The sequence below is a fragment of the Hippocampus comes genome, unplaced genomic scaffold (genome assembly GCF_001891065.2).
Source record: "Hippocampus comes isolate QL1 unplaced genomic scaffold, H_comes_QL1_v1.1 scaffold261, whole genome shotgun sequence".
Taxonomy (NCBI): Eukaryota; Metazoa; Chordata; class Actinopteri; order Syngnathiformes; family Syngnathidae; genus Hippocampus; species Hippocampus comes.
In genome coordinates, this window is record NW_017805824.1 from 1,409,961 (window position 1) to 1,424,125 (window position 14,165).

At 41.2% G+C, this 14,165-nt stretch overlaps 1 protein-coding gene across 1 annotated transcript in view; it reads left to right on the top strand.

Moving 5' to 3' along the window:
- The first annotated feature begins 230 nt into the window (after positions 1-230).
- zfhx3b (zinc finger homeobox 3b) overlaps positions 231-14,165 on the top strand; it is a 218,663-nt gene continuing 204,728 nt past the window's right edge. The window contains exon 1 of the mRNA XM_019886699.1: positions 231-277. The gene's annotated coding sequence lies outside the window, so the exon portion shown is untranslated. The remainder of the gene's footprint in view (positions 278-14,165) is intronic.

A 14,165-nucleotide genomic window follows, 5' to 3' on the forward strand; every position in this document is an offset into this window, starting at 1 on the left:
TCAGATTATATGCGTTTTAACGTAAGACTGCGTTGCGGGCTAAGTTCAGCTTTGAGGCAAATGTTATTGGCCTGTAAGATGGATGTTGGCATGAGGTTTTAGGAATTGGAATGTGAGGAAACTAAAATGAGCAGTAAGACCTGTGGTTCACTGTTGTTTTTTTTCTTGCATACAGTCAAGGATATGAGATCTAAGGCCGCATGTCAACAGTGATGCACTTCTTTTATGTGTTGCAGGCATAGGACTGTGAGGGAAGCGCTCCTCTGCTTCACAATTGGTAAGTGCTTACTTAAAACGTGTTATTTATTTGCTCTGGAATACGTTTGTTTTGGTTTGTTTTGTACAAAGTTCCTATGTTGTGTAATTTCTCCCGAAAATACACATTGTTTCGGATATGGCCTACAGTTATTCATATAGTTCTTCCCTTATTTCTAGTCTGCCCGCGCTTTACCTCGCAATGTGCATAATACAATGGCAATCTTGTTTTAAGAATATTTTTGGAGTCAATCCGGTCTCTAGCCTGAATAATTCTTGTTGAAAGACATCCTGTTCAAGTTAGACCGAAGTCTCCCTGTCATTCCAACACGTAGTCACAAGCTACACACATCATAAAACTTTATCCTTCGATAAAGCATTACTATCACTCAAGTAAAAGTAATGCTGTCCTCCAAATAATTACGTACTTGAGTAAAACTAATTGGTGAAAAAGCTACTCAAGCAATGACAATTTTGAGTGTTCAGTCAGCCTGCCATGCATGTTTTTGGAATGTGGGAGGAAACCGGAGTACCCGGAGAAAACCCACGCAGGCCCGGGGAGAACATGCAAACTCCACACAGGTAGGCCAGAGCTGGAATTGAACCCGGTACCTCCGCATTTATTTAGGAAGGTGATAATATAAAACTGCTAAAAAAAAATTAAGGGGACACTTGGAGTTACATTGTGTTGTTTAAGTGTTCCCTTTATTTTTTTGGAGCAGTATATTTCCCCTCTGTGCTGCAGAATAATATCCACAATGTCCTAATGTTCGGTAGTGTTGCCAGTTCTAATCATAAAACAATGTGGCGAAGGAAAGTGAAAGTCACACATTAACTTAAAATGAGACCAATTTGAGCTAAACTACAAAACTGGGAATAACTTATTTAAATATAAAAAGCTAATATCTGTCATACAATGGCTATAGCCTATTACGCAGTGATACTACGCGTCCTCCACCAGGACAACTATATATGAAGCAGAAACTAGGGGACGCATGAAACTTGGCCGAGCTTTGCAACATGAGCCAAGACAGACGGCATTAACGTTTAAGAAAGCACAGAACATTTTCCGAGATGCCTCTCAATGGATTTCTTGTCTCTCTGAGTGGACCAAATAACATTTCTGAAATGTTACCAAACATAGCTGAGAAATGTTTTCACACGTCGCATATTATTTTACTTCATTAGCGTTTCCGTTGGGCCGGACATCCAACGCAACCTGTTTCCACAGGAACCGATGTATGTAAACGGTATGCCAATGAGATGTAAACGAGACACCCAGACTGACCTATAGCCTGTGTGTCGATTTGTGACCGGCGGCTGAGCCATCATCCTCTTCTAAACGACTTGACAATAGAGCAATGTATTGATCAGGTCAAGCTACAGGCAAAAGGGTCAAGAGTGTGACACGCAGCCAACATCAGTGTTCGGTCTGCAGGTAAACTATCGCAAAAGCAGCCCTATAAGACAATATATCTGGCTATCGCATGATCAGTTCTTTTAATTTTTAGAATATTTTGCCCTTCTACACCACCACAATGTTTTTTGAAAAAAAAACTAATCAAGATGTGCACCTGATATATTTGAGACCAGTTTGTTTCAAGAGGACTTATTTAATCATGTGTTTGTGCATCAGCACAGACGTTTGACTGTACTTATAAATCCTTAATTCATTGTCTTCCAAAAAGCCCCCCCCCCCCCCCCCCCCCCCTCCTCGACCTGCTGTCCTGTGTAAAGTACCGCTGTTGAATAAGGGGGGAACTGAGGTTGACCCTTCAATTTTCGACCTTGTGACGTGGTATCCGACGCGTGACAGAGGCTGACAGTGTGTCAAGAGAATGTTGAGGTTTCCAGTTGAGACTCGCAGCCACATCCGTTTGCGTTGAAAGCAATTGTCGTCATCGCCAATAAATCCCGTGTCTACTGTTGTACTTTTAAGCAGCATTGATAATTCAGGCAGGAGCTGTGAGGATTCTTCTGTAGCTGCAGTTAGAGGAAAATACAGTCGTGTTTCTTTTATTTTTCGCTAAATTCTTGTGACGTTGAAAAAACACGTTTCTAAATTAAGTGGAAACTTTTATCTGTAGAGTGCTTAAAATTAAGAGCAAATAGCTTCCACATGTGTCCAGACAATGCAGGGGAATCCCTTTTCCAACCACTAGTTCACTTTACTACACAGTGAAACTTCCCCAATGGCTCTCTCTCGCTCTCTCTTTCGCTCTCACTCTCCCCCGCTCTGCTTCTCTTGGAGTGACCAGTGATAGAGCAACATCTGGAAGGAGCAGCAGTTTTCCTTCGGTGTGTTGTTTTTGTGGGGGGAGATTGTAGCCCCTGATAATCCGTCTCCCTCCTCATTAAAGGAGCTGAATAAACACGGGCCTCTTCCAGTTGTTCCTATGAATTTCCTCAGCAGGCGTCAGGAGACCTAAGCAGGGGCTACTGGATCAAAGTCGCCGGCAGCCCCGAGTTGCACCCAGAGTGAGATTGTGTTCCGGGGTTGGGCCCATTACCTTTCTCCCTGAGAGCCTCGGAGGCCACTAGGTCACACACGCAGTCAGCTCACTGGACTGAGATCAGCGGAGGAGGAGGAAGAAAGGGAAAGCAAAGCAGCAGGAAAGGAAACCGGGAGAAAGCAAATGACAAAATATGATTTGGCGAGATCTGCGCACTGGATGTTCGGACAGTTTTGTCTTTCACAGCAGTTACGATGTTGCTATCGTCATAGATGAAGAATCATATATAAATTCATAGACGGGAAAACCCACAATAATTCAAAGGCGAAGTGTTGACTCCATGAGGGAACATGCAATATGTGTCACAGTTCGAACTTGCTTTTTTTCCACTCAGGGCTCAAAATGCAGGCACCCTTAACTCTGACACTATTGGTTGTCAAATACGGAAATCTGTACTCACCATCACTCGCATTCGACAGAACTACCCGACGCAAAACAGGCTAATTTGGCAAGCAAAAAATTGTATGTGTGAAATGTACCACAGTCATTGATTTTTTAATTTTTTTTTAATTATGGGGGGTGTCGGTGGTTTGAATAAAAAAATAATTTAAACAAATGCAATACATGTCTCCTTTAAGACTAAAACTTTGAGGTAGAAAATGATCTACTCATTGGAGGCAATGTCACAGCTTGGGCTCGCATGGCTACTTCTGGGACGGACGGGCTCATTAATCTTCATTGATGAACAAAAATTATAGCAGCGGAAAAATTAACTCAGAGGTCCACAGTAAAATGTTGTTTGCCAATTAAAAAATGTGCATCGGCTTTAGAGAGTCAGATATTGCTGCCAAAACAACAAAGTAGTTCATCATGCTGGACAAGTCAATATCCAGATTCAAACCCTATTGAGCATGTGTTGTTGTTGTTGTTGTTGTTGTTGTTGGTTTTTTTTAACCTTCTTTAGAGGACACTGATAGGTGTAATCCCAGAAAACAAACATCCCCATCCGTATATAATTTAAGGTAATTTAATACTTCTTATTCAAAAAAAAATATTTAGAACATCCTCAGACAATGCACAAATAATCAGCTTTCAAAACAAATGTCAAGTGCACACCTCCTCAACGCGAGATATATGACATATTGAAACTGCAGTCATTTCTGAAATCAATAAAACATAATTTTAACGACAGTAACTGAAATCAACCGTTTGCTAACGAGGTGACAAATGTCCTGAATAACCGTGAAGGACAATTCTCATCACATATGTACTGCGTGTCCGTAATTATTAGCCAACAAGCAGTGTCCGTGAGTATGCCGAGCACAATACATTTCATAATTTCTGTTGGCTTCAGATGTCTCTCGACTGTGCTATATTTATTCATTACTATTTATTTTAACAACTTGTGAAGCAATTGTTAATTGGAGCTGTGATTTTTATTATTTTTTTTTATACATGTTTTGTCTTCAGCATTCTGCACTTTAATTTTGGACTTAATTAAAAACGGCTGACATTATTAGTTGTTGTCAGGTTCTGTGCTCTGCAAGCTTCCCGATGAGAAAAACCTTTTGAAAATTGGATCAAGAAAGTTATAGATGTTTCGGTGTCATCAGTCGCGTCTGTTTATTTGGACATGCATCAAACGGATGCCCTTTTGGGGAGAGAAATGGGTGTGGGTTTTGCAAATTAGGGCGCCGGAGGCACACGCTGTCATTTAGAATGAATTCTGATTCAACATACGCACAATGGTGAAAAGAAAATAGACCTGTAGCAGGTGTCGTGAATCCGACTGTGATTTTGCGTATAAGCTTAATTTGTATGAACATTCCAACACATTTATTAGTGAGTGAGACCCAGTGTTCCTGACAAAACATTCTGCATATTCCTGAGAGGTGATAATAGCGGTTGGCATGTCTGAATAAAACATGTTTTCATTGGTCGTTGGGCGACACCGTTTCAACAGCATATGCAAGAGAACAGTGTCATGTTGAAGACTCACTACATCAAGTTAATAATTCTGTTCACTTCCATGAATTAAAAAACATAGTTTAATATACGGTTGCGAATTTGAACACATCTCCTTATACTTACATGAAAAGGAAACTCGGGTAACCCAAGGCGGGGAAAAAAGATAAAGCCACCGTTTTGCCTTAACCAAGTGGTATTTGTGTCTAAATGACACTAGAACTCAACTTGACCGTTCACACTCGCTGAACCGAAGGTGTCTCTATTTGACAAGCTCAGAATGAGAATGCATCTCACGCACACACACACACACACACACACACACACACACACACACACACACACACACACACACACACACACACACACACACGCAAACAAACAAACATGCCCACCAAATATTAAACGGTCAATGTAATTAACTTATCTGGCTTGCTGTATGATAGGTAGGGATGTGCTTGGAAATGAGTCAAATGACCATCGTGTTTGTGGGACTGTAAACAGTGCGTGTGTGCGTGCGCGTGCGTATAAATGGCCATGTGGTCATCATCAGGCTCCCATCAGCCCCTCCATTAGTTACCGAGCCGTGGGTCTGTGCTGGAGCCCACCTGCCCTGAATACAGATTAGGAGAGGAGAGTATCAGCTGCAAACACAATGAAGACAAACACACACTCAGAACTGATAAAATTAATATATGATTTCATTTATTACGCCCTCCTAAACAGAATAATTGTGTTGTGTACACCTAAGTGATGGAGATGCCGCATCCGAGCCACAAAATAATTGTTGATTTAAAATATTTCCTCCGGTTGTGAAAAGCACACAGACATGCGAGTACTTCATCCGCCGGTTGGCGGCAGATCATCGCTTACACAATCTGCAATAACGTCAGACTCGGCGCGGTACACACACACACTCACACACACACACACACACACACACACACACACTGGCGGCCGCGCACAAAAGCAAACATGGCGGCCTACCTCGCTCGTCCTCTCGCAGCCTCGGACCCACACAGTCGTGACGAGAAATCTGCAGGCAGTCATTACAGCGAGTCGAGCAAACACACCGCCGCCGTGCCCGCTCACAATGTTTTCGCACGTCCGACTGTTGTGTTGATGCATGCGTGCGCTGACAAGCATACAGACACAAGGATAAAATGTATCCATTCAACAGAACGCCGGCTATGCTTACTAGGGCTGAACGAATTTCAAAAATAATCTAACTGCTCTCGCTCACACCCCTCTTCAATATTGCAATTTATATGTGCAATTATTTTTTTCAAGGTCCCCTTTTCATGTTTTTTTTTTTTTTAACAAAATGTATCTCTATTACAATACACAATACCAGATTTATTATACAGAAATGTTTTGGTCTTCCGCTTTCACTAAAATAAAGTCAGTACAGTTCATTTATCAACTTCAGAGTTGTTAACTTATGAAACACTTTGGCTCGCAGTCTTTGAAGGTTTCAATACGACAACCTCACAAAATTCCCTCAACCTAGTGTTGCGTATATAGAAGTCACGAGGTCAGAAATCAGATTACAACAATCACGCAAACAAATCTGTGACTTTACCACTTAAAATGCTCGTTTTTTAAAATAAATAATTATGTAAACATGTGGACTGCACTTCTTAAGCACTGAACATGTCCAGAAACTATATAAATGAATACATGTAAAAATTACACCATCCAACCTAACCGCGTGTAGTCGGCTTTTACTGTTGTGCTTGGTTGCCATGGTAATAGACAGAAATGGCCAAATTAAAATGGCAAAGGGCGTGGGAGCGATGGCGAACACTGCGAACAGCTTTACTAAGACTGGGAGGCAGTGCCGAGCGGGTTCAGCCACAATTTGTGAGTGGATTGGGGATGCTTGGGCCTACGTATGTGCTTGCACTGTTGTTCGAGCTTTTGCAAAAGGCACGGCAGCAACAGTGACTCTGACAATGGCGTGAGGGAACCCGGCATGTTTGATGGAGAACTTGCCCAGCTGCTCATTTCGGATACGGAAGATGAGCACTTTGATGGATTTGAGGATGAGAATTGATCAAAATATAATGCGAGTAAATACTGAGTTAAACACTTCAATAAAGTACAACTGAACTCATTTTTGTTCCTGCTGCCTTTTTAAAAACATATACTAGCACGCATGCATGAATGTATGTACCGTATTTTTTAAGCTAGTCTACGTTTTACCATGCCTGCGTCCCAAAAAAAAAATGCATCTTGTGTATGTGTTAAATACTGACATAGCACCTGTAGCTGACACGACACCTTTTAATACGGTGCGCCGTATGGTCGTAAAAATATGGTGGATCCTACCGTACTCTCGTCACACAGCGCCTCCACTCAGAGTCGATTGTCTTGAATGGCTCTCTTCATGACAACCACTGGCAAGTATTATCCGAGACAAGAAATTACAGTTCATATACATTTTTTTTGTTTGTTTAATCTAATTGAAATCTGTCAGCAACATTGCAATTCAATTTTTTTCCAGAAATCGTTCAGCCATAGTATGGACTATGACGTCGGTGTGTCCCTCTGACAGCACAATGGGGGCCATGGGAGACCTCGGTGAGGGAGGCCTCCTTTCAGTCCTCCTCCCCAAAACATTACTTTGCCATTTTAAGTCACCTAGCTTCTATTTCCTCCAATAAAAACTAATGAGCTTTTCTGTCGGAAATCACGGCCGCTCTTGAGTGCTCGAGCCGAGGCCTGGCTCGATGGCCTGTAATTGCCGTCCGCAAGTTCCTTTTTAGCTTTTTTTTTTTTTTTTTTTTTTTTTTTGCAGTGTTTTGGATTTGATTCCCCCCACCAACAGCAACACGCCGCCAGATCTCTTGGTCCTGCGTGCTTTGGGGGCTGATTGCCTGCGGCGCATGCCCCACACTCAGTAATCAGAAAGGAGCTGGAGAGGGGGCAAAACAGCAACTCAAGGACCTTTTATAATTGGGAGGGATTTGGAGGGCAGTTGGACTTTACATTTGGTGTCGGAAATGGTTGTGGTCGTGTTTGGGCTGAGCAAGGGGAGGGGGCAACATAGGTGGCAAAAGCCTCCATTTAAATCAAGTCATCCATCATAATGCTTCTGTGAGTAGTCCGCATGTATGTTCTTACAACAATGAAAATCAACACAAGTGGCTCACGCGTTGTGAGAAAAAGGACATGATTTAGAACCCGATGTAGGGTGTAGTCACTTGCAAGTGCCACATTTAATGTCCCTTTTTAAGGCTTTTTTTTTTTTTTTTTTTTACACACTCATTTTTGTCATCAAGCTGTCACTGTCTCTTCTTGCAAAGACTGTGTAATTTTCTGCATTATGTACTGTAAGATACCATAGAGTATTTGCACGCACCCAATGAAAGGGGAAATCATTTGTAAGAAAAATTTGCGGTGTCTTTAATCATATATTACACCTGGATCTAAATCATACATGCACCCGCAACAAAGTTACCATTTTAAATCATGCCTCTTTTTGATATTCATTCACATGTAGCCTAGACAAGAACCCAATCAAATATCCAAAGCTTTTTCTAATATTTTGCAGTGATATGTAATTAACCTCTTCATAAGATAAAGGACAAATGAAGTCCATCACAATCAATAATAACGATAATGTTAGATTAATACCTCTGACAGTGTCACTTTAAATGCTTGCATCATGCATTTTTATCTTTGTCGAGTCACAATTATTGACACAGGTTATTAGATTGTGCAGGTATACAGTATCTAATTTTTGACCAGTGAGCGTAACTATCTGCTTGTTCAGCTTTGCAGAATAAACGCGGCACAAATTGCTTTTATGTTTAAATTCAAACCCTGATGTTGTCTTTAATATTTTCAAATGAGTCCCTGCTCGGTAATAAATTTACTAGTTTTGAAAATCTGGGCTGAACTGTGGCATTTGTTGGTTCCTTACTTGAAGAGAGTCAAGAAAAAAAATAACAACTTCACGCGATTGATGCGGTCAGTTGCTTTTGCTAAAGGGACAGGCAGTACAAACATTGCCTTCAAATTCGTTCCTTTCTCAATGCATTGCAATCGGTGGCTCTTTTACAAGCAAGGTGGGTCAATATTGTGTTTTGTGCAATGTTGTTGTTGAAACGTAAGACCAGAAATAAATTTTGAATTGTGCAATTAGGAACACAAACATAGAGTATCTACATCTACACACCCCTGTTCAAATTCCATGTGTTCATTCCTTCACACTTTTCCCCATACATGTGTTTAGGATATTTGGTTGGGATCCACTTTTTGGCCATATTCCCAAAAAGTATGTTTGGCGTAAACACAACGCTGGTCATCACTGAAACAATACAATACCTACAGTAAAACATGCTGGTGGCAGCATCATGCTTTGGGGCTGTTTTTCTTCAGCTGGAACTGGAACCGTGGTTAGGGGGAGGGAATTATGAACAGTTTGAAAAAGTAGATTCAGGCTACTGCTACGAGGCAAAAACTAAGATGAGGAAAACATATTCGAACAGCTGAACTTTATTTGGGATGAATCAGAAGCACTATCAATGGTGGCCGGAATGTGCTGATTCCAATGTCATATAATCTTCAAAAAGATCGCAACACAGCCAAATCCCAGTTAGAAGAGGGTGTATACACTTGTGCAACCACATCTCAGTTGTTTATTTTTACTTCCCTACTGAAAACGATTCATTTATTTGTTTTGTTTCACTTTGTTCAATGGTCTCATTTTTTTAATATCACAGTCATCAATGTACTTTTTTTTCTCAAGAATGTCACAGATAAGTGTCAAGATTGAGCAAAAATAATGATTTCGGTTTCTGTGGTTCTACCGTGGTATACTGGGGTATTTTATAAACCATTCTATATGAAATATTCGGAAAATTTAAGAATTATTTGTAAATACCACATCAAACCCGACAAAGAAAATTGTTACAAATGTGAGTGAATCAGGTCCTGTATTTTTTGAGGTACATTAAAAATTACTCAGAAGATTTTATTTTTAGAAGATTTGCGTTGAAAATTATGATAAATAATCGAGATTTTTTTTTAAAAAACAGTATTAGTGTGCATCTTCTGAATAATGTCAGTGTGTTGTAGTATTGCATTGCAGTATTGCATTTAATATGTTCTTCGATTGTCGTTTCTACACTGTGATTGAAAATGTATTAAAAATTAAAATCGAAATAATAGCCTCGACCGTAGCTAAGATTTAATAGGCGATGTTAGCAAATGTTCCCCAAAGTTTTGGTAGCATTGTATGACTGGTAATATCCATCCATCCATTTTCCGATCCGCTTATCCTCACAAGGGTCGCAGGGGTTGCTGGAGCCTATCTCAGCCGTCTTCTGGCAGTAGGTGGAGGACACCCTCAACCGGTTGCCAGCCAATCGCAGGGCACACAGACACGAACAACCATCCGTGCTCACACTCACACCTAGGGACAATTTAGAGTGTTCAATCAGCCTGCCATGCATGTTTTTTGAATGTGGGAGGAAACCGGAGTACCCGGAGAAAACCCATGCAGGCCCAGGGAGAACATGCAAATTCCACACAGGGAGGCCGGATTTGGCACTGAACCTGGCACCGCTGCACTGTGAGGTCGACACGCTCACCACTGAACCACCGGGCTGCCTACCGGTAATATGTTTTTCCTCAAAAATAAGTAAATAATACAATAAAATTTAAAAAACACTCATATCACAATCCATGACACCGTACAGTGTCCTCGAGGGTTGAGAATCTTTTCATCGCTGTGAAAATCACTTTGGGGAAAAAAAAAATGATTGAAAACAATTGAAATTACCTTCAGATGAATGCAAGTTGGGTTGTCGACAAATGAAGCTGCCCTCCCATGTGTTCCATCTGTGCGTTGCTGTTTTTGTCCTTCAGAGAATAACTGCAATGTTGGTGTGCACGCTTTCTTAATTGCATTAAGAGGATGACGCACTTTCGTACTCTGTTTAAGCTCACTTTAATTGCCTGTGAATGGTGCACCGGGGAAGCGGGGACTGAAGGCACAATGTGGACATGCAATTAGCTATCTTTCCTAAGCTGCTTTGGGGAGGGGTTGCTGCGGAAATGCAAGCGAGGGCTCCAATTCATGGAGGAATTTGACACGCGAGGAAACAAATGCTATTTTGTGGTGGCATCTTGATGGACTGACATTTTATTCATTAAAGAGTCATCCATTGGCGGAAGGCAAGACAGAGAGAAGCGGCCAAAGGGAGCTAGCGGCTGTGATAAAAAGCCGTAGACGGCGTCGAGATAGAGGTGAGGCGCAAATAAGAAATGAAGACGGAGGCAGCAAGCTAAGAGTGATTGAGGGAGATCACGGCGGAGACGTATGTGTGAGCCCCGGCAAAATGTCACTTTAGTTGTGAACGAGTGCCGCGGCGATGACAATACGTCTCCAGGAAGCATCCGGCATGCGCTGGATCTGGGAATTGCACCCATTTTACATATTTCACCTAAAGTGACATATCAAGTGGAACCGTGTGGGACGCTGCCACCTACGAGACCCTTCGAAAAATAACACTGGTGCTCCTTCATTTGGTCCTGTCGTAAAATCAAACATTTTATCGTTTTTGGACGTCGCTTTTACATTCCTTCCCTGATTATAATGATGGGTCTGCAGTCCATAAAACCGTCATACTTTATAAATATTCATTTTCTATGACATATTTTTCGACCTGTCTGATGTGGAATGACGATGAGCACATAAGTAGCTCTTAAAACATGCTATTAGTTTATGATCCTTTTTCCGGATTGGATAGGGCCACGCAAGTTTCATGTATAAATGTAAGGCATTAAGCAGCTGACGTCATGCATTAGCTTAATGGCATTGTTGCGGATAGCCTTAGCTTTTAATAGCGCACAATGCAATAGGTACAGCATGCTGAACCACCAGTGTAGCGCTCGCCCCTCCTTCTCTCTGTCGCGTTCCTCATATTTCTTTGCTCATCCCCCCTTTTTCATTTTCCCCCCTACCCCCCAAAATACCCCTTCCCCCATCTTGGACCACCTCTCCCTGGTCCTGCTGTTTCTCCTTTTCTCCCCCTTCTTTTTTTTTTTTTTTCATTTAATAGTGGACCTCGGAGTGGTTGCCATGTCGACCAGCCAGCATATTACTATGGCAACCGGTCTGAGCGAGACAAGGCTGCTGATTAGGGAGAGATGTCTAGTATAGCCTGGCCAGTGGAGGGAGGGGAGGAAAAGAAAGGGGGGGGGGGTGTCGGGGTGCTGGAGGGGGATTGAATATTATAGAGCTGCATATTGTGTTTGGTGTATGTGTGTGTATGGTGCATGCTTGCATCTAAAAAAAAAATGGTCACTTCTGATCAACTGCAGCCATTTCCAGTCTTCCAGGGTTGTCCTTATTTTTAAATGACAAAGAAACTGTGATTATTTCTTTCTTTCTTTCTTGATTTTATTTTGATTGTTGTGAGATATGACCGATCCAGCGTCGTCAAGTTTGGCAGATAGCAAACAGTTCTTCAAATGAGGCCCCAAGCTGTTTAATGTCACTCCCAGTTGAAGTTTACTGTCAAAGTCAGCATCAGATCAAGAGAATTACACGTCGTATATTTAAAAGAACCGCACAACTTTGTTTTCCATTATCCCAAAGTGAGCACACGATGCAAAACACCCAAGACGTCTAACAAAGAACATCAATAATCCAAAAAATGAATTAAGCAACACGTATTTGAACAGAAAAGGTGCATCAGCAGATGTCGACAGACAATATAACAATAGTCAGTGTTATATTTTCTTTATCCTCTGCAAAAATAACACGTTTAAATGCAGTTTATTGAAGCACTGACCGTTGTGGTTGAAAGTGTTTTTTTGTATGCCTTCATAATTGTATTCTACTGTCCCACACAGTGGACCACTTGCACATACCAGAAGGTGTCACGATATATGAATCATGATGCACAGACTGTTTCATTCTTTATACTTTATTCACTCATGTTATTCCTGTACTGTGTGTTTAATGAAATAAACCTCAGTACCCTTTTCCCTATTAAAACGCTTTACAAACAGGTTTTGAGAGGGGCAAGAGTATTTCCATTAATTTCAACGGGGAAAGATGGTTGAGCTTTTGCTGTTTTTGAACGGATCACAGTTCAGATCACATGCAGAGTGTTATGACATCTGAAGGACAGAGTGGGATTTTTTTTTTTCTTAAATTGCACCATCCTACAGGAACACTAATGAACATGGCATAGGATGCCACAGACCTCCCAGCTCCATCAGAGAAACTAATTACAAAGATCAAATTAAAGCGAGAAAGAGGATGGGGGAGCAGTGGGGGGGAGTGAGACGGGGAGGGGTCTCCCCACACCAATGGCCCAGTCAAGCCATCAGCTCATTGAAGTTGGTAATTATAGCTTATTTATTATTCATCCTTCAACTAAATAAGTGTGATATTTCAATAACAATAATCACAAGTGCAGATAAAAAGGCAGCACAAACTACAGACTTACTAATTGCGGTGCTTTGGAGATTAAATGGCCGGAAAAGTGTTGTTATTTATTTATTCATAACATCCAACTTAAGCGCATAGGAATCCACACAGCTAATTAGGTTTTCCTTGCGAGAGCTCCCTGGTGGACATAATCCTCAGAAAAACCCGGATGCCATCTTTCCTTTATCATTTTTGGGCGGGGGGGGGAAAGGCATCTAATGGCTTGCTGTTTTCATTTTGACGAGGTCTCATTAGACTGAGAACATAGTGTCATATCATTGAGGGATTAACCCCCCCCCCAAAAAAAACAAAACAAAAAAAAAACATTTTGCCAAGATCATGGCTGGTTGGTTTCACTTTTGGCCAAAAAAGTGACAAAAATGAGCAATTTGTGAAAAGGAAGAGTCGTTCAGATGCATTCTGATGCGACGATACGTCTTGCTTTTGTGATAACACAAAGTGTCAAACAACAAAAACAATACTAAGAAAAGCCTTTGGTGGCAAACTAGTAGTTTATTAACCGATACACAACTAAGAAACGGACGGTGAACAATGTTGGCATTGTCCAAGTTGAACGTCTGTAGCTTTTTTCCATTCCGTCCTGTCGCCATCTACAGGGATTTGTTCGTCATGCTAGTGATTTACAAACCTGCATTTCACAGACAAGCTGGGCGAGACACTTTTCCACGCCTCCTCATTGAAAAACGAACTTGACAAATATACTTGTCGGTGGTAAATGGATCAATAAATATAGATATCCATGGCAGTGAATGAGTAAATAGTTTGACATCGGCAGACTTCTGCACTTTAAATAGTGACATTCATTTCATAGCGTTGTCAAAACAATATCATGATTTGTTAAAACCTTTGCTCAGTCGTCCATCTTGGGAAATATTAACCGATGATATATTACACTGCAACAACAACAACAAATACAATATAATATAATATAATATAACAGTGGTCCTCAACTAGAAATGCTGTAGGTCCACTTTTTTTTTTTTTTAATGAGACCAAGGTCCGGTCCCATGCACGGCGGT